Genomic DNA, 19,710 nt, shown 5'->3' on the forward strand with positions numbered 1-19,710 from the left:
GTTTTTTTGTTATGTGGATGAATTGTATAATGCTGAAGTGAGGGCTTTCAGTATCCCAGTCTCCAGAACTGTGTACATTGTATCCAACAGATAGATTTTTATCCCTCAACCTCCTCCCATCCTCCCCATGTCTTAGTTTTAATTTCCATTACAGCACTTTATGACAATATATATCCCTCATTTAGCTCCCACTTATTAGTGAAAATGTGATATTTGTTTCTCCATTCCTGAGATACTTCACTTAGGAAAATGATCTACAGTTCCATCCAACTTCCTGCAAATGACATTATTTCATTCTTTTTTAGGAATGAAATACACACACACACACACACACACACACACCCCACACACATTTTCTTTAGTCCCTTCTCAGTTGATTCAGTCAGGTTCATTCCATATCTTTGCAGTTGTGAATTGTGCTGTGAGAAATATTCATGTGCAGGTGGGTTTTTTTGTTTTTTTTCTTAGAAAATTACTTCTTTTCTTTTAGATAGATACTCAGTAGTGGGATTCCTGAATTTAATGGTAGACTGACTTTTAGTTCTTTGAGGAATCTTCACACTGTTTTCCATAGAGGTTTTACTAGTTTACATTCTCACCCCCAATGTGGAAGTGTACCCTTTTCACCACATTCATGCCAAAATCCATTGTTTTTTTAAACTTTGTAATAATGGCCATTCTGACAGGAGTAAGATGGTATCTCACTGAGGTTTTAATTTGCATTTTTCTGATGATTAGTGATTTTAAGCATTTTTTTATGTTTGCTGTCCATTTATCTGTCTTCTTTTGAAAAAAAAATGATTCATGTCTTTTGTTCAATTTGACTTGGGATTATTTGGTTTTTTTTCTTGCTGATTTGTTTGTATTCCTTTTGTAGATTCTGCATATGAACTTTTTGTCAAATGTAGAATTTGTGAATATTTTCTCCCATTCTGAAGGTTGTCTATTTACTCTGTTGATTATTTTCTTTGCTGTGCAGAACTATTTTAGTTTAATTAAGTCTCTTTTATTTATTTTTATTCTTGCCATATAGCTTTTGATGTCTTACTTATAAATTATTTGCCTAATTTTAATGTGCAGAAGAGTTTTCCTTATGTTTTATTCCAGAATTTTTATGGTTTCAAGTCTTACACCTAAGTATTTAATCCATCTTCAGTTAATTTTTATATGTGGCAAGACATAGGGATCCAGTATCATTCTTCTGCATGTAGCTACCCAGTTTTCCCAGCACCACTTATTAATAGGGAATCATTTCGCCAGGTATGTTTTTGTCTGCTTTGTCAAAAATCAGTTGGTTGTAACTGTAAGGCTTTATTTCTGGGTTCTCTCTATTCTATTCCATTGGTCTACGTGTCTGCATTTATGCCAGTACCACACTGTTTTGGTTTCTATGGCCTTGTAGTATAATGTGAAGTCAGGTAATGTGATGACTCCAGTTTTGTTCTTTTGCTTATGATTGCTTTGACTATTCAGGTTCTTTCTTGATTAAATATGAAGTTTAGGATTATTTTTTTTATCTGAGGAAAATGACATTGGTATGTTGATGGGAAACTGTGATGAATTTGTAAATCACTTTAGGCATTATGGACATTTTAACAATATTGATTCTTCCAATTCATGAGCATGGGATGGATGCTTTTCCTTTGGTTGTGTCATATGTGATTTCTTTCATCACTGTTTTGTACATCTCTTTGTAGGCATCTTTCACCTCTTTGGTTAAGTATATTCCCTGGTATTTTCTTTTCTTTTCAGCTATTGAAATGGTATTGAGTTCTTAATTTGTTTCTCAGCTGGACTGTTACTGATTTGTAGAAATGCTACTGATATGTGTACATTAATTTTGTAACCCAAGACTTTATTGAATTTATTTATCAATTCTATGAATCTTTTGGTAGAATCTTTAGGGTTTTCTACACATAAGATTATATAGTAGGCAAATAGGGACAGTTTGCCCTCCTCTTTCCTGATTTGTTGTCCTTTATTCCTTTTTCTTGCCTGATTCTCTGGCTATGACTTCCAGTATTATATTGAATAGAAGTGGTGACAGTAAGCATCCTTGTCGTGTTCCATTTTTGAAGGGTAATGTTTTCAAATTTTCCCCAATCAGTACAATGTTTTATTTTGAGTTATGTTGCTTCTATGCTTTGTTGAGGGTTTTTAATCATCAAAGCATACTGGATTTTACTGAATGCTTTCTCTGCATCTATTCAGATGATCATGTGGCTTTTGTTTTTAATTCTGTTTATGTGGTGAATCACACTAATTGATTTTTATATTTTGAACCATCCTTGCATTCCTGGGATGAAACCCACTTGATCATGGTGAATTACCTGGATGTGCTGTAATTCAGTTTGCTAGTATTTTGTTAAGGATTTTGCATCTATGTTAAGGAGGAATATTGGTCTGTAGTTTTCTTCTTTGTTGTTGTTGCTGTTATTGTGTCATTTCCCAGCTTTCTTATCAGGGTGACACTGGCTTCATAGAATGAGTTATGGAGCAGTTTCAGTATGATAAGTACCAGTTCTTTGTAGGTCTGGCTGAATTTGGCTGTAGTATTTCAATGTTACTACTGATATTTGAGGTGCTGTTCTGGCCATCATGTTGATTGCCATCTAGTTGCCTTGTTTTCTGTTACTGTTTTATAAAAGCTATGAGTTTTAGCTTTTGAGTGTTTTTATAGTGATGTGTATCAATTGTTCTGTTCCACGTACAGAGCACTAGTAAGTATTTCCTGTTGGGCAGGTCTGGAGGTGAAAAAATTCCCTCACTGTTTGCATATCTAGGAAAGATTTTGTTTCTCCTTCACTGTGAAACTTAGTATTGTAGGATTCAAAATTCTTGGCCGACAGTTATTTTGTTTAGGAAGACAAAAATGGGACCCCAGTCCCTGCTGCTTGAAAGGTTTTTGCTTAGAAGTCTTCCCTGAGTCTGGTGGTTTTCCATTGTAAGTTATTTGATGCTTTCATCTTACAGCCTTCAGTACTTTCTTCTTCATTTTGACTTTGGCCAGACTGATGACCAAGTGCCTTGGTGATGTCCTATCTGCATGAATCTTGCAGGTGTGGGATGACATCCTTTGTGTTTGGATGTCTAAATCTCTAGTGACACCAGGGAAGTTTGCTTCAATTATGCCCTCAAATTGGTTTTCCATGCTTTTGTGATTATTCTTCTTCTCCCTCAGGAATATCTATGATTCTTATATTTATTCACTTTACGTAGTCCCATATTTCTCAGAGGGCTGGTTCATTCTTCTTGATTCTTTTTTGTACATTTTTGAATGGGCTAATTAGAGGGCATTGTCTTCAAGTTCTGAAATTCTTCTGCTTGGTCTAGTCTGTGATTAAAGCTTTCCACTGTATTTTGAATTTCCATGAATGACTCTTTCATTTCTGGATCTGTCATATTTTTTCTTATATCATCTATCACTTCAGTGAATTTTTCATTCATGTCCCAAATTTATTTTCAGTTTCCTTGATTGGCTTTCAACTTTCTCATCAATCTCATTGATCTTACTTGCCATTCATATTCTGAATTCCACAGGTGACATTTCAGCAATTTCCTATTGGTTGGAATGTGCTGATGGAGAACTATTGTGATCCTTTTGGGGTGTCAAAACAGCCTGTTTATTCATGTTTCCAGAGCTTTTATGCTCATTCCTTCTCATCTGAAACCTCTTCTCTCAGCTCAAGACAGATAGCTTTGCAGTATACCTGTTCTCCTCTACTGCATCTCTGCCACTCAGTGAGGAGAGAGAGAGAGAGAGAGAGAGAGGGAACACCCTACATGGGGCACTCAAATCCCACTCTGGAAACTAGGCAGGAGATGGGCAAATGAACTGCGAGCCTTTAACACTGCTGCTCCCTGCATCTTCCTATTCCTCTGTGGTTGTCACGGGCAGTAGGCATGTGGTGGGCATGTGGCAGGCAGTAGACATATGCAGCATTAGCGTTTGCCTTGCCCAGGTCTGGTGGTGATGGAATTTGTCACTGCATTATGGCATGAGCACTCACCCCACCCAAGTCCAGTGGTGACAGTAGGCAGTAGGGATGTGGGTGTTTTCCCCACCTAGGTTTCTTTGGTGGCAGCATGGAAAGGGGGCTTACAACAACCTGAGCACTTGTCCCACCCTGGTCTGTCAGTGGCACTGCTACCCAGATGACAGCACTAGGCGACAGGGGCCACAGGCACTCTCTCCCTCCATATGCCACAGCAGCTTTAGCTGGGTGGGATGACTGAGTGGCAGCAGGAGGTACTGGGTCTGTGGATGTCTGCTCTGCCCATGTGCCCCAGTGGTAGTGGTGTCCCACAGCACCCACCCATGGGGTGCATGGGGGTGTGCTGCTCCCTTCCTGGCCCAGCACAGGTAATGGAGAGTCAGCAGCAATGGATCTGACCCCTAGGTAGATGCAGCACTCTAGGGTTGGGACCTCAAAATGGCCCCAGCCATAGCACCCAGGGTTTGTAAGCCAGCAGGAACCCCTGCGCCTTCTCTACAGAGCAGTGCTGCTGCACAGTGTCCAGTCAGCAGCCTGTGTCCCTCCAGTGGCTGCTGCAGTAGACAGGCCCTCCTACAGTTCCAACTGCAATGTCTGCATGGAAAGTATAGAGCTCTCCTCTTTCTCTTCCCCAATGTAGACGCCTTCCTCGTGTACATTGGATCCTGCCACACAGGTCATGCCACTTCCCTCCCCTTCACTTTGGGAGCATCTTGTCGCCTTTTTGTTAATTCCCTATGTTCTCTCTTAGATAATCAATCTCAAGGTGAAGATCTACTTGCCCTTTAGCTCTTCTCCATGAGAGTGATACTGCAGGCTACTTCTAATCTGCCCTTTGGGCCCCTCTCCTCAGGATCCTACCCTTTTAGAATAAGTTCAGTGAACTCCAAGCAGGATAAACAGAATGAAAGCCACACCCAGACACATTGTAATTAAACTACTGAAAACTGAATATAAAGAAAAATTTTAAAGCCACCAGCAGAAAAAAGATGCATTACAGAAGGAAAAATAACACAAATAATGGCTGACTTTTAGAACATATATAATAAGATCTGGAAGGCAATAGAATGGCATTTTCAAATGCTGAATAAAATTCTCTTGACCTAAAATTCCATATCAAAAAAATTTTTTCAAAAGAAAGGCAAAATGTAAATATTTTCAGATAAATATTTTCATACTTTGTCTGCAAGAGGAAAAATTGTGGACCAAAAGGAAATTTTTAGAACTACAATTTGGAAGGGAGAGAATTGAAAATATTAAACAGTTTAAAAAACTTTTTATTTTGTTAAATTCCATGAAGACAATGGACTATTTAATTCAAATATAATAACTGTATATTTTATAGTTCTAGCATATGTAGAAGTAAATTATTTAACAATACCTAAAGGGAGAAATTAAATTGTATTGTTGTTTGGTTTTTATGTGTGATTTTACATTAATTCAAAGTAAAATGTGATAAGTTAAAAGTGCATGTTGTAATTATTACATTAACTTTAAAAACAGATATGAAGAGAAATAACTTAAAACCAATACAAGAGATAGAATGTATCAAGTACTCCAAAAAGGGGCAGAAAAAGAGGAACAAATGAGCAAAGAACAAACAGTAAAAAGATATATTACAACTCACTCATGATAATAATGTCATTGAGTATAAATGGGCCAAACCTTCCCAATAAATTAATAAGATTTTGAATGGTTTATTGGGTGTTGCATGAAGTGGAGGCTAAGAAGGGCCATACCATCAATCATCCCACAGCTCTTGACCCTAGAATATGGACTTAGCAAAGTGAACTTTTTCCCAGAAATTTACAAGACATAAAACATCCTATTTATTCTTTTTTTTAGGTTCTTTGTGTTGGTTTTCAGGAGTGGTGAATCCAGCCTCTGGGCAGATCCAGCACTCTGGGACTGAAATATCTGATTGGCGCCAGGTGCAGCACATAGCGCCCAGGTGCCTGTGTACCCCACTGTGGTCCCTCCCCAGAGCAATGCCATTGTGATGTTTCCAGGCTACTCCTCACATCAGTCAGAAGGCCCGCAGGGGTGGAAAGGTGCTCTCACACCTTGGATTTCAACGTCCACAGAGGGAGTGTGGGGTACTGGAGGTCTCTCACCTATCAGGACCAGTTGCTATGATTGCCACTGGGGTCCTTTTCATAAATTCTTTGCCTGGGCTGATAGCTGGAAGAGTTTTTTTCTACGTTTTCCTCTAGAATTCTTATGGTTTAATGCCTTAGATCTAAGTCTTTTATTAATCAATGAACACGCATGTGCACAGAGGGAAGTAAAACTCAGTGGAAAGCAACAGGGAGGGAAGGGCAAGGAATAAACCAACCTCATGGGCACTATGAACACTATTTGGGTGACAGGAACACCTACACCAAGGACTCCAGCATTACAAAAATGGGCCATGTAATGAAACATTTGTGCCCCCTTAATATTTTGAAATAAATTTAAAAAATAATTGAATTTTTAAAAAGGGGAAAAATAGCAGATATTCACACTTTGAATAGATAGTCTAAGAGAGAATACTGAAACATAACAGGAAAGCAACAGGAATCAGGGAAGCAGAAAGGAGTGAAGCCAGACACCCTGATCGGCCGGCATTGGTGGGAAGATGGGAGAAGCACCTTGATGTGGGAAAAGCACGAGTGGGAGATTGCTGGGATTCCACACTCCTGACAGGGACTTTTAAAATCCTAGCTAGAGGACAACACCCTAGGCCTTTGAGGGCCCCCACACTAAGGCAAGGGGCTACACAGAAGGTGTACTGAAGCATTGTTTGAACTCAGGTGAAGGCCCACAAGCTTTTGAGCCCGGAGCAACTGCAGAGAATCCCATAGGCTTTTGGATCCGGGGCCATTCAGACAGCACAGTTCTCAGAAGTCTCTTGTCCTGCTCAGAGGCTGCCACTTATGTCACTGCTGCCACAGTCATAGGGCCATTAAGGGAGAAGAGAGGGGAGGTGGGCATTTTTGTGCCCCACCCCAAACACAGAAACTACTGCAGCTGCTGAGGTAAGGTGGGGTGAGAACTTTTCATACCCAACTGCCTGCCTTTACTGAGAGGAATCTCCCTTCTCTAGAGGCCAGTCTATGGCACAAATACCCCTCCCACATTCGAACAATCCAGCTGCAGTGGGAGAGCTCAGCTCCCAGTGATTTGAGCTGCCTCCACCGCTTCAATTGCTGCAAGGCCAAGAGGGAGCTGGGAATCCGAGGGTTTTTGTGCCTCTGAGGGCCAGAGACCATTGTCAATGTTAAGGAAGAAAAGTGCAAGCACCACACAGCTGCCTGCCTCTGCCAACTGTGCCAAGAGGGGCCTGCCCTGCATGGTGGCAGGCTGCCAGTGCACCCACATTTTCCCTGCTTGGACATTCTGCCAGACAAGGGGATCAGCCTGCCCTTCCCCAGCATCTGAACCCACAGAGGCCTGAAGATACGTTGCCAGACCAGTTCAGTCTCATTTCCCAAAGACTCAAGCATGTCATACAGGGACCAGCGGACTGGGATTAGCTAATTTAGTTCACCACTGCTTGCAGCTTAACACTCTCATAGGGGTCTAAGGTCCTGCTCAGCAACAACACTACAGTGCATATTAACCTACATGTGCTGAGAGACAGGGCACCTTTCCCCCTCTACACAGAGCAGCAGTGTTCCCTACACAGGAGAAGAGATGAGACACAAAGTTATCTGTTTGGGGGCAAGGGAAGAGATTCTACTTCAAAATCATTTAGGCAAAGAGCTATGGGAAACATGTTTTCTGCAGCTCTCAGTGACATGGTGGCCTGGAGATAGATGACAGGGTTTGACTGCACTGAGTCATGAGCCTCGGTAAAGGAACATGATATAGGGAGGCAGATTGCTTTTTTACCACATTCTAGTCTATCATCTGTGACAACAGAGAATGCCTCATGGTAAATAAAGTTCAAAGAGCTATCCATCAGCTTCTGCTACAATCTTTAAGTGCCACCTAGTGGCCCTGGAAGTTGAAATACACAACCCAATTTAATACATGCTGTCAAGTATTAAACAGAATGGTGCTAGAGATCAAGAAAAGCTTCCTGAGACCTCAGCAATTCTAGTCCTCCAGAAGGTAGCGAGCCTATTCACCTGCCCAATACATCTATACTACAGTCAGTATCTGGGAAAGCCACCGTACAAAGGCCATATATAACCAAGGAACTCATACGGAGTCTTGGTCCCCTGAAAGCACCCAAAATCACGAACAGCCAATCACAATGCAGAGTATACTCATTGCCTCAAGGGAGAAAATGAAATGAATAAAAAAACAAAAAAGAAAAACTCCCATCCAAACAAAACCAAATTCAAAAACAAGAGGTGACATCTTCAGATGACAAGGAACCGCATAAGAACTCTGGCCATGTGGGGAAAAAATGGTTTTTACACCCCAAAAGGATCACATTAGCTCCACAGCAATGGATCCCCCAAAAAGATAAATTTGAAATGACATATAAAGAATTCAAAATATGGATTATAAGGTAAATGAGATCCAAGAGAAAGTTGAAAACCAACACAAAGAAACCAAGAAGCTAATTTAAGCCATGAATGAAAAATTCACTAAAGAGATAGATAATTAAAAACAATAACAGAACTTATGGAAATAAAAGACTCACCTAAGGAAATACAAAATATATGGAGATTTTTAACAATAAACTTCATCAAGCAGAAAAAAGAATTCTAGAGCTCAAAGACAAGGCCTTTGAATTAGCCAAAAACTAAGGAAAAAAGTATAAAAAGAACAAAATCTCCAAGAAATATGATTATGTAAAATTTATTAACCTAAGAATCATAGGTATCACTGAGAAAGAACAAGAAGTAAAAAGTTTAGAAAACTTACTTGAGGGAGTAATTGAGGAAAATTTCTTTGGTCTTACCAGAGATTTGGACATCCAGATTCAAGAAGCTCAACAAACTCCTAGAAGATTCATTGCACAAAGGATTTTACCAAGGATCATACTCAACAGATTATCTAGAGTCGACATGAAGGAAAAACTCCTAAGAGCAGTGAGACAAAAGATAGAATAACCTGTGGAGGAAATCCCATCAGACTAACATCAGACTTCTCAGTAGAAACTTTACATGCCAGAAGGGATTGTTGTCCTATTATTAGCCTCCTGAAACAGAATAACTACCAGCCAACAAGTTTGTATTCTGCAAAGCTGTGTTTCATAAATGAAGGAGAAATAAAATCTTTCCCAGACAAGCAAATGCTAAGAGAATTTGTCACCACCAGGTCAATCTTACAATAAATGCTCAACAAAAATTCTAAACATCAAAATAAAATGTTTGTACATGCCAGTTGAAAAACACTCAAAAGTATAAAACTCATGGAACTTACAAAACAGTAACACCACTGAGAATACAAAACAACTAAGTAACAATCAATATGATTCCCGGAGCAATCTCTCTCTCTTTTTTTTTAATCTTTAAAATCACATTTATTTTTTAATCTATTTTTAAGCAAGCTGGTACATATTTTGACATATATAACAATTATTTAAATTACATTTTAAACTGTGAGTTTGTTTTTCCATATTTTTGAGTAACTCAGTCCGTAAGCTAGCAAAAGAGTCTGTTTTCTATTCATACCAACCAAGTAAGAAGATTTGATTAACGTTTACATATCAAGTTTGTAATTTCTAAAATATAAAATAAAACTATCAAATAATCATATATCTTTTTCTAAAACTCCTCGCTTTGAAGATTTCTGATATGGAAAGAAAAAACACAGTTATCTTATGAATTCACATACTTATTTTCAGATTGCTATGCATGACTTGCTGAGCATAATTGAGATTTTAGGATATAGACTTTTAAAGTGACAAATTTGGAAGGTGAGGGAGAGTATGTGTGTTCTATTAAGTTTTTTATTTTTTATTTTTATTTTTTTTAATTTCAGCTTATTATGGGGGCACACAAGTTCAGGTTATGTATATTGCCCATGTCCCCTCCATCCCCCTGAGTCAGAGCTTCAAGCGTGTCCATTCCCCAGACAGTGCACATTGCACTCATTATGTAGGTATACACTCATCCCCTCCCCCCACCCCCCACATCTGTCTGATACCCAATTGGTGTTATTCCCAAATGTGCACTTAGGTGATGATCAGGGAAACCAATTTGCTGGTGAGTATATGTGGTGCTTCTTTTTCCATCCTTGGGATACTTCACTTAATAGAATGGGTTCCAACTCTCTCCAGGAGAACAAAAGAGATTCTATATCACCGTTATTTCTTATAGCTGAGTAATACTCCATGGTATACATATACCACATTTTACTAATCCACTCATGTATTGATGGGCATTTGGGTTGTTTCCACATCTTTGCAATTGTGCATTGTGCTGCTATAAACATTCAGGTGCAGGTGTCTTTTTTATAGAATGACTTTTGTTCTTTTGGGTAGATGCCCAATAATGGGATTGCTGGATCAAATGGTAGGTCTACTTGAATCTGTTTAAGGTATCTCCATATTGCTTTCCACAGGGGTTGCACTAGTTTGTAGTCCCACCAGCAGTGTAGGAGTGTTCCTGTCTCTCTGCATCCACGCCAACATGTATTGTTTTGGGACTTTTTGATAAAGGCCATTCTCACTGGAGTTAAGTGATATCTCATTGTGGTTTTGATTTGCATTTCCCTGATGATTAGAGATGTTGAGCATTTTTTCATATGTTTGTTAGCCATTCTTATATCTTCTTTTGAAAAATTTCTATTTATGTCCTTTGCCCACTTTTTGATAGGGTTGTTTGATTTTTTTTTCTTGCTGATTTTCCTGAGTTCTAAATAGATTCTAGTTATCAGCCCTATATCAGATGTGTGGCATGCGAATATTTTCTCCCATTCTGTAGGTTGTCTGTTTTCTCTTATGATAGTTTCCTTGCTGTGCAGAAGCTTTTTAATTTGATCAGATCCCATTTATTTATTTATTTATTTGTTGCTGTGATTGCCTTTGGGGTCTTCCTCATAAATTATTTCTCTAGGCCAAGTTCTATAAGTATTTTTCCAACATTTTCTTCTATAGTCCTTATACTTTCATGCCTTAGGTTTAAGTCTGTTATCCACCATGAGTTGACTGTTGTGAGAGGTGAGAGGTGTATATCCTGTTTCAGTCTTCCACATGTGGCTATCCAATTTTCCCAGCACCTTTTATTTAATAAGAATTCTTTTCCCCAGTGCATGTTTTTGTCTGCTTTGTCAAAGATTCGACAACTATATGAGGATGGTTTCATATCTGGGTTCTCAGTTCTGTTCCATTGGTCTATGTCTCTGTTCTTGTGCTAGTAACATGCTGTTTTAGTTACTATAACCTTGTAGTATAGCTTGAATTCTGGTAAATTGATGCCTCCCAATTTGTTCTTTTTGCTTTTGCTGTATGGGGTCTTCTCTTGTTCTATAAAAGACTTTTGATATGTCTGAATAGAGATTTCTCAATAGAAATCTTCTAGTAAAGAAGGAAGTGAAATGACATATTCACAATGCTGAAGGAAAAAAACTTCTAACCAAGAATACTATACCAAGAATAGCTATCCTTCAAACACGAAGTACAAATAAAGGCTTTTCCAAACAAACAAAAGCTCAGGGAATACATCACCACTAGAACTGTCTTGCCAAGAAATGCTAAAGGGTGTTCTTCAACCTGAAAGAAAATGGACACTAATATGCAAAAAGAAATCATATAAAGGTGTAAAACTCACTTGGAAAAGTAAATACATAGATAAATTCAATAATACACTAATACAGTAATTGTGGTGTGTAAACTGTTGATATCTTTAGGATGGAGACTAAAAGATAAACCTAACAAAATAATAATAAATACAATAATTTGTTAAATAGGTAATATAAAAAGATATAACTACAACAACAATAAGTCAAAAAGTGGGGGGATAAAGTGCAATTTTTTTTAGTTTTTTCATTGCTTGTTTGTTTCTCTCTTTTCTTTGTGATCAAAGTTAAGTTGTCATCATTTGAAAATAATTTGTTATAAATGTAACATTTTTACTAAGCTTCATGGTAACCACTAAGCAAAACCCTATAATAGATATACTAAATAGAATAAAGTAAGGAATTAAAACATACTACCAGAGAAAATTACTTATTCACAAAGGAAGTCAGTAAGAAATGAAGAAAGGAACAGAGGACTGATAATGGTTTAAATGCTGGTCTCCTGTAAAGCTCATGGTGAAATGTGATCCTGAATGTTGGAGGTAGGGTCTAGTGGGAGGTTTTTCAGTCATGGGAGTGGATCCCTCATAAATGGATTGGTGCCCTCCTCATGGTAATGAGTGAGTTCTCACTCTATTAGTTTATCCAAATGCTGGTTGTTTAAAGAATGTGGCACCTCCCCCTTCTCTCTCTTGCTCCCTCTCTCACCATGTGACATGCCTGCTCCCCGTTTACCTTCCACCATGAGTAAAAGCTGCCTGAAGTTCTCGCCATGAGTAGATGCTTACACCATGCTTCTTGGACAGCCTGTACAACCATGAGCCAAATAGACCTTTTTTCTTTACACATCACCCAGCCTCAGATATTTCCTTTATACCAATGCAAATAGATTAAGGAAAGGACTTACAAAATGGCCAGAAAATAAATAATGAAATGGCATTAGACAGTCCTTACTTATCAGTAATAACACTGAGTATAAGTGAAGTAAATTCTCTAATTTAATGAGCTAGAGTAGCTAAATGGATTAAAAAAAATAATACAAGAGCCAACACTATGCCACCAACAAGAAATTTACTTCACCTATAAAGACAGACTGAAAGTAAAGGTATATAAAAAAATATTCTATGCATATTGAAAGTAAAAAGATATAAGAGTAGTTATACTTATATTAGATAAAATAGATTTCAAGTAAAAAGTGAAAGGAGACAAAGGATAAATGACTTAATTCCACAAGAGAATATAGCAATTACAAATATATATGCACCCAACACTGAAGTACTCAAATATATAAAGTTAATGTTATCATAGTTAAAGAAAGAGATGTACCCCAATATGATAATTGTTGGGGGCTTCAAAACTCCATGGTCAGAATTGGACAGATCATCTAGACAGAATACCACCAAAGAAATATTGGACTTAATCTGTACTGCTGGACAAATGGATCTAACAGACATTTACAGATCATTTCGTCCAACAACTACAGAAAATACATTCTTCTCATCAGCACAGGGAATATTCTTCAGGATAGACCATATGTTAGGCTTCAAAACAAGTCTCAACAAATTTTTAAAAATCAAGGTCATTTCAAGTATCTCCTGAGACTGAAAAGGAATAAAATTAGAAATCAATAATAGGAGGAACTTTGGAAATTATACAAATACATGGAAAGTAAACAACATGCTCCCAAATGACCATTTGGTCAATGAAGAAATTAAGACAGAAGTCAAAAAAATTCTTACAACAAAGGAAAATAGAAAAACAAGATACCAAAAACTAGAGATACAATAGAAGCATTGCTAAGAGGAAAATTTATACCATTAAACATTTACAACAAAAATGTAGAAAGACTTCAAATAAATAACTAAGGATGCAGCTTAAATAACTAACCAAACTCAAAATTAGTAGAAGAAAATAAATAATAAATACCAAAGAAAAACAAATACATTTGAGACTTAAAAAATACAAAACATCAATAAAACAAAAAAATTCTTTTTTGAAAAATAAGCAAAATGACAAACCTTTAACTAGACTAACTGCAAAAAAAGAGAGAACACCTAAATAAAATCAGAGATAAAAAAAGGAGACATTACAACTGACACCACAGAAATACAAATGATCATTAGAGACTACGATGAACAAATATATGCCCAAAATATTGAGAAATCTAGAGGAAATGGATAAATTTCTGGACATAGACAACTACCATGATTAAGCCATGAAGAAATAGAAAACATGAATGTATCAATAATGAATAATGAGATAAGAGTGGTAATAAAAAGTCTCCTATCAAAGAAAAGCCAAGGACCTGATGGCTTCACTGATAAATTCTACCAAACATTTAAAGAAAAATTAATACCAATTCTAATCAAATTATACCCCAAAATTGAAGAGGAGCAAATATTTATGAAGTCATTCTACAATGTCAGCATTAACCTGATACCAAAACTAGAAAAAGACACATCAAAAAAAGAAAACTACAGGTCAATACCCTGATGAACCATGGAAAAATCACCCACAAAATACTAGAGAATTAAATTCAGCAGCATGTTAAAAAGATCATTCAGGGGGGAGCAAGATGGAGGACCAGAGACACGACCAGCCAGAGTGTCTCCATAACAAGGAGAAGATTTAGATGAAAGAGGGGGGGAAAAAAAACAGACAAACATAGATCAGATGAGGGTGTGAAGGAAGGGTGCCAGAACCTAGAGGAGACTCCACCAGAAGAGGTTGCAGAGAAAAACTGGAAGGAGAAAGGCATTGGCTGAGAATACCCTCAAGAAGCTCAGAGAGCAACAAGGGTAGGTGGAGCAGTTCATTTCTCCCTCCCATCTTGGACTGTTGGTGGGCTCCCAAGTTCCTGGAAAGACCTTCTGCCCACATGAGCCCAGAGACTGCTCCTGCCAGTGAGCTGGGAGCTTCTTATATATATGGCACCAGGCTCTCAGCCTCCCTCAGGTGCCTCCTGCCCCACAGACCTAAGCCAAATGGCAAGTGCCATGTTGCTTCTCTACCCACCATGTGCCTCCGTCCTCCACAGGGGGTTTCAACTCCTGAGGTTCTGTCTTGCTCATCCCCACACAGACATTTCCCAACTCTGGCCCACACTGCAGGAACCACAGGAGCCCAGTGGGTCCCAGGTGACCTGCATGACTCTAAAGTCTGGTCATTCTGTGCATACTGCTTCCCAGAGAGAGGGTCAGAGATGACCAGAGTGTGGATTTTCCTCCACCCAGACTCTTATTCTCCTCTTCTGCTCCAAACCCATGGCTGCTAAGAGAGAGAGTTGAGCTGGCACACAGAAGCTTCCACCTGGAAAGGGGCTCAGACCTTTCCTTTTGGGGTCCTGCAGTGGGTTGAGGGGTGCTCAGACTGTGAGCTTCCTGCCGTCTGGCCCTCCCTGGTGCTGCTTTCCTGGCAGCCCCATCAGAGCAGGGCATTCCCTGAGGTGGAAAAACATTGAACCAGATTGGACACCCCCTGGGTGACTTGGGACCAATAGACTTCTCCCTGGAATGGTCAGGGATTGATTTCCAGGGCCCTGGGGATGGGCCTACAGGCCAGATCTCATACCTTCAGGTCTCAGTTGTGTTGTGTAGGGGCACAGAGGAAATATCTGTGAATTAGTCTTGGGAGATGTGGGTGCCAGCAGGGGAAGAACAAAGGGGAGAGGGCACTGTGGGTTCTAGCTGCAGCATGCTCATGGGGCACCCTTCCTCCTATGGGAGGGCCACACTAACAGCTCAGGATAGCATCCTGAGCAGGGAACCTCCTGGCCTGCAACACGGATGTAGGGAACTCGGCTGGATTGAGGTCCTGCCTGCCAGCAGAGGCCCAGGGAAAACTGTGGAATAGGGGATGGTGGAAAGGAGGGAGGCCTGCTATGGACAGCTAGACTGTGGGTCTCATACAGCCCCGCCTACACTCACAGAATTTCTGGTTGAGTGCAGCCACTTCAGCCCCTCCCTGGCAGCTGTACCCAGGGGCGGGGAATGGATCTTTGACCCCTGCACATGCCAGCATTTGTGGAGCTTGGGGGCAGGCTCACTCAACCCAGTCCTGACCAGCCCTTTCCCCACCCACCTATGAGGCAGTGGAGAATAGAGGACACACCTGGAAGTTCCAGGGCCCCACCCACCACCTGGGGCATTAGAATACTTCTCTTGAAGAACTAGAACCAGTCCAGGACCCAAAAACAACATTGCAGCTTGTTTCTTCTGGCAAGCACCACCTACTGACAGGGAGGTCAATCTGCACACTGTTTACAGCATTTACTGACTAAATCATACAGGGTGTGATTGATTCTCACCCACAAGCACCACCTACTGGCTCAAAGATTAAACTGGCCATGTCATTATCTGAACAAACAAACAAAAAAAATCCAAAAGTAAGAAGCAACAGCTTCTCCAGATGAGAAGGAACCAGTGAAAGAACTCTAGAAGTACAAAGAATCTGGCAAAAGGACTCCCCCAAAAGGGAACACCAACTTTCTATCAATAGATACCAGCCAAACTCAGAATATTGAAATACCAGATGAAGAATTTCGAAAACAGATTGTTAGGAAGCTCAATGAAATACAATTTAAATGGAAACCCAACACAAAGAAACCACAAACATAATGCAGGAAAATTAATGAAAAATTCACGTAAGAAATTGAATTAGTAAAGAAAACTCAAACAGAACTTCTGGAAATGAGGAAAGATGATAAGTTCAGTTCAGAACATGTTTGGTTTGAAGTACCTGTGGAACATGAAAATGGAGATCTCAAGTACCCATGTTTTCTTCAAGGTCTCGCACTCCAAAGGACTGAGCTGTAAATGCTGGCGTCCCTCATTATCGAATCCATCAATGTGATTCATCCTAGGAAGAGAAATCAATATTAAGAAGAGAATTTCAAACTCCACGTGTGGCCATGGTTCTCTTGGTTAACATCTCTCTTATGGCCCCTAATGGCTCTACTTTTAACACTCATTTTCAGACCTTACATCCTCCGCTATTTAATAACATTCATACAAAACCAAATTTAAGTTTTTGCTGTTTCCCTGCAATAAAATCTCTCCCTAGGAGAGAACCTTGAAGATCCCATCATTTAGAGTTTCCATAAAATAAGAGCCAAAGTGGGGATTAAGTAAAAAAAACTAGACAATAGTAGGAAAAGCACAAAAATGCTACATTGTGGAAACTCAGGAGAAGGATTTTTAATAAGAAGGACACAGTCCAGAGTGTCAAAATCTGCCAAGGGATTTAAGTAAAATTATAATTGAAAAAATGTTAAATTTATCAAGGAATCTTCCATGTTTGCGATTTGAAACAATGCTTTGTACATAGTATAGGCACGTCATGAATATTTGTGAAATAAATGAAGGAAATAACTGCAGAGAGATGAAGAGACGCATCCTGATGAGGAATGATTAAGGAAAGGGCATGGCAGGTGAAGGAATGGAGCCAGAGGGTATAAAATTCTTTCAAAAAGTTTGATAGGAGGTAATGATTGAAAATAAAGAATTAGAGTATTAGTTGGAGGGATTCAGTGTTAATAAAATATTTTGGTTTTTCATGTTTTCAGTTTTGTTTTAAAGGATGTAAAGTTTGAGTATGTTTAAAAGCCACAAAGAACAAGTCCATAGAGAGGCCAGATGAAAACACAAGGCCAAGGGTTGTATAGGTACCATAAATAAGGTTTATGGGCAACAGTCGTAATAACTGGCAAAATACAACTCTTAACAGCAGCTGCGGAAGAGGGTGTGTGGAGAAACTTGGATCATTGTTAACCCTCTAGAATATACCTTCTGGGTAAATAGTCACGGAAGCAGAATTGGAGTATTTGAGATCAAACACAATGGAAAGCATATTAAAAGGGCCAGGGGAGGTGGACGTCCAGGGTACTTTACTCTCTCGCTCAAATGTCCACAATGAATACTTGAATTGGAAGCAGATCCAATATGTCCCCCATCCGTCCACACACATTTGCAATAATAACAATTGCTAAATGTGTATGGAAAGCGTTATTGTGTGTCAGGTACTATGGGAGTTAATTTTCATGCCTAACCATAATAGCATTCAAACACTTTTGATGTATGAACCCCTAAAAGAAGGTTGAAAATTAACTATCTCTTGGTATATTTTAAGTTGACTTCTAAATCCCCCATTTCAAGTGTTAATTGTTGTAAAGGATCTAATTTCTGACGAATTGGCATTTTAGGATAAAACTGTCAAGTCATTGTTTTCCATGTGTCTAATGTAAATTTGATGCTCACCATCATTTATTTTAAAAATATCAGAATAATCGTTTTTTAAAAGCCACACATAGATTGGACGAAGCAGCGGCAGGCGCTGGTGTAAACTCGGTGACCGCTTCCCTCCGCACTTGGGGATTCACGGGGTCTGCGGTGACCCTTGGCTCTAGGCGCTGGGTGGCCAGTGACAACGGGTCCATGGCCCGCCCCAGTAGCAGCTCCATCTCTCCTGGCCGTCGGGGCCATGATCCCAGCCTCAACTTTCACCTACCTCCTTACGGGGTCTTCTGCAAGAGGCTCTCCCGCACCCTGCTCGCCTTCTTCCAGCAGTTGACTATAAGTTATACATTTTGGGTTAAAATAAGGTCCTCTTAAAGCATTGAGTTACTCTTAATAAAATTACAAAATTTTATTAAGATGTGATTGTAATTCTTTATCTTCTTCTTTTCAAACTTCTCATATTTATATCCCAGAAGTTCAACTTTTACTATGTCTTGCTACTTTTAGCTTCTTCTCTTCTTAAAAAGGCCGGGATAATAACTCTCTCCTTCAACCTTTTTTGTCGGCTCCTATAACGTTCTCCCACTCCCATTCTAGGTCTGTTGTTTATGGCCTAATGTCAAGATATTTTATCTTAAAGGTTTAAAAAGACAATGTTTTCCTCCAATATAACTTAATTCTATACTCAGCTTTTCTTGATATGTCTAAATTATTCAATGTAGTCAAAAAAACTTTTCATGCTGTTGCTAAGAGTCATTTGTTCCCCCAATCAAGATATAGTTTTTCTTATTTTCTTATTATAGCTAATTTTATCTCTGGGAACCATCAGAATTGATTAGAGAGGTATAAACTATGACTCTCTGGAGTTTTTCCTTATTGATTGGGAGAATTCTCGTCCAAAATCACTTGATGGATCATAGTCAACAAGAGAATGCTATCGTTCATGGTCTGGTGTTGCTATGCTGTAATTATTCCATATTTTAGCTCATTTGTTAATGTTCTTTAAGCCTTAGCCTGTCATACATTATGTCCCAGAGGTTAAGAGTGCTAGCTTGGGAGCCGTACTAACTAATTGGGTTCAGTTCCTGAATTGGCCACTTACTAGTGGGGTGGCCTAGGACCAGGGATGTGTATGTTCCCTAGTGTGAGTTTTTCTTCTGTAATAACCATCACTTCTTACCTCTTGGGATGGTTGTGAGTACTCAGTTAGTTAAAATGTGTGAAGCACTTGGAACGCTGCCTGGAACCTATTAAATCTTTATCGTTGTGTGGCCATTTCTCCCTCATTTTGTTGTGTCTCTGTGATTCCTTTATTACTGACTTGAATCAGAACTTTCTATTTTAAGTTATACAGCCAAGGCGTGTTATGGCTACCAGAGAGTTTGATCACAAGGACCAAGTCCTGGAAAATAAATTAGGGTCTGGAGAGGTACTACATTCCTAAGGGGCTGCCTCAATGTACAGGCAGCATGCCTAGGAGCCCCTCTCTCTTCAAAGAATGACCATGGAGTCACAGGGCTATCAAGGCCATGGTCTACTGTTAAGGGTTGACTATATCATCCCTGCCAGCCTAGGTGGGCATGTATCTTCAAGCACCAAGGATATCAAGAATATTTTGAAGATAAAGATGTTGATTCTATTTTACCTAAATTTAACTATACATTATCTATGGTGCCTTCTCCCCCAAGTCCCTTATATGAATGTGCTCTGACTGCCAATTTTTATAAATGGTCTTTACCCTTAATTCCTAGGTGATAGGATTGGACATAGACAAAGTCTCAAGCTAGAGTAAGTTCTCTCTT

Source organism: Eulemur rufifrons, chromosome 6, assembly GCF_041146395.1.
Source record: "Eulemur rufifrons isolate Redbay chromosome 6, OSU_ERuf_1, whole genome shotgun sequence".
Lineage (NCBI taxonomy): Eukaryota > Metazoa > Chordata > Mammalia > Primates > Lemuridae > Eulemur > Eulemur rufifrons.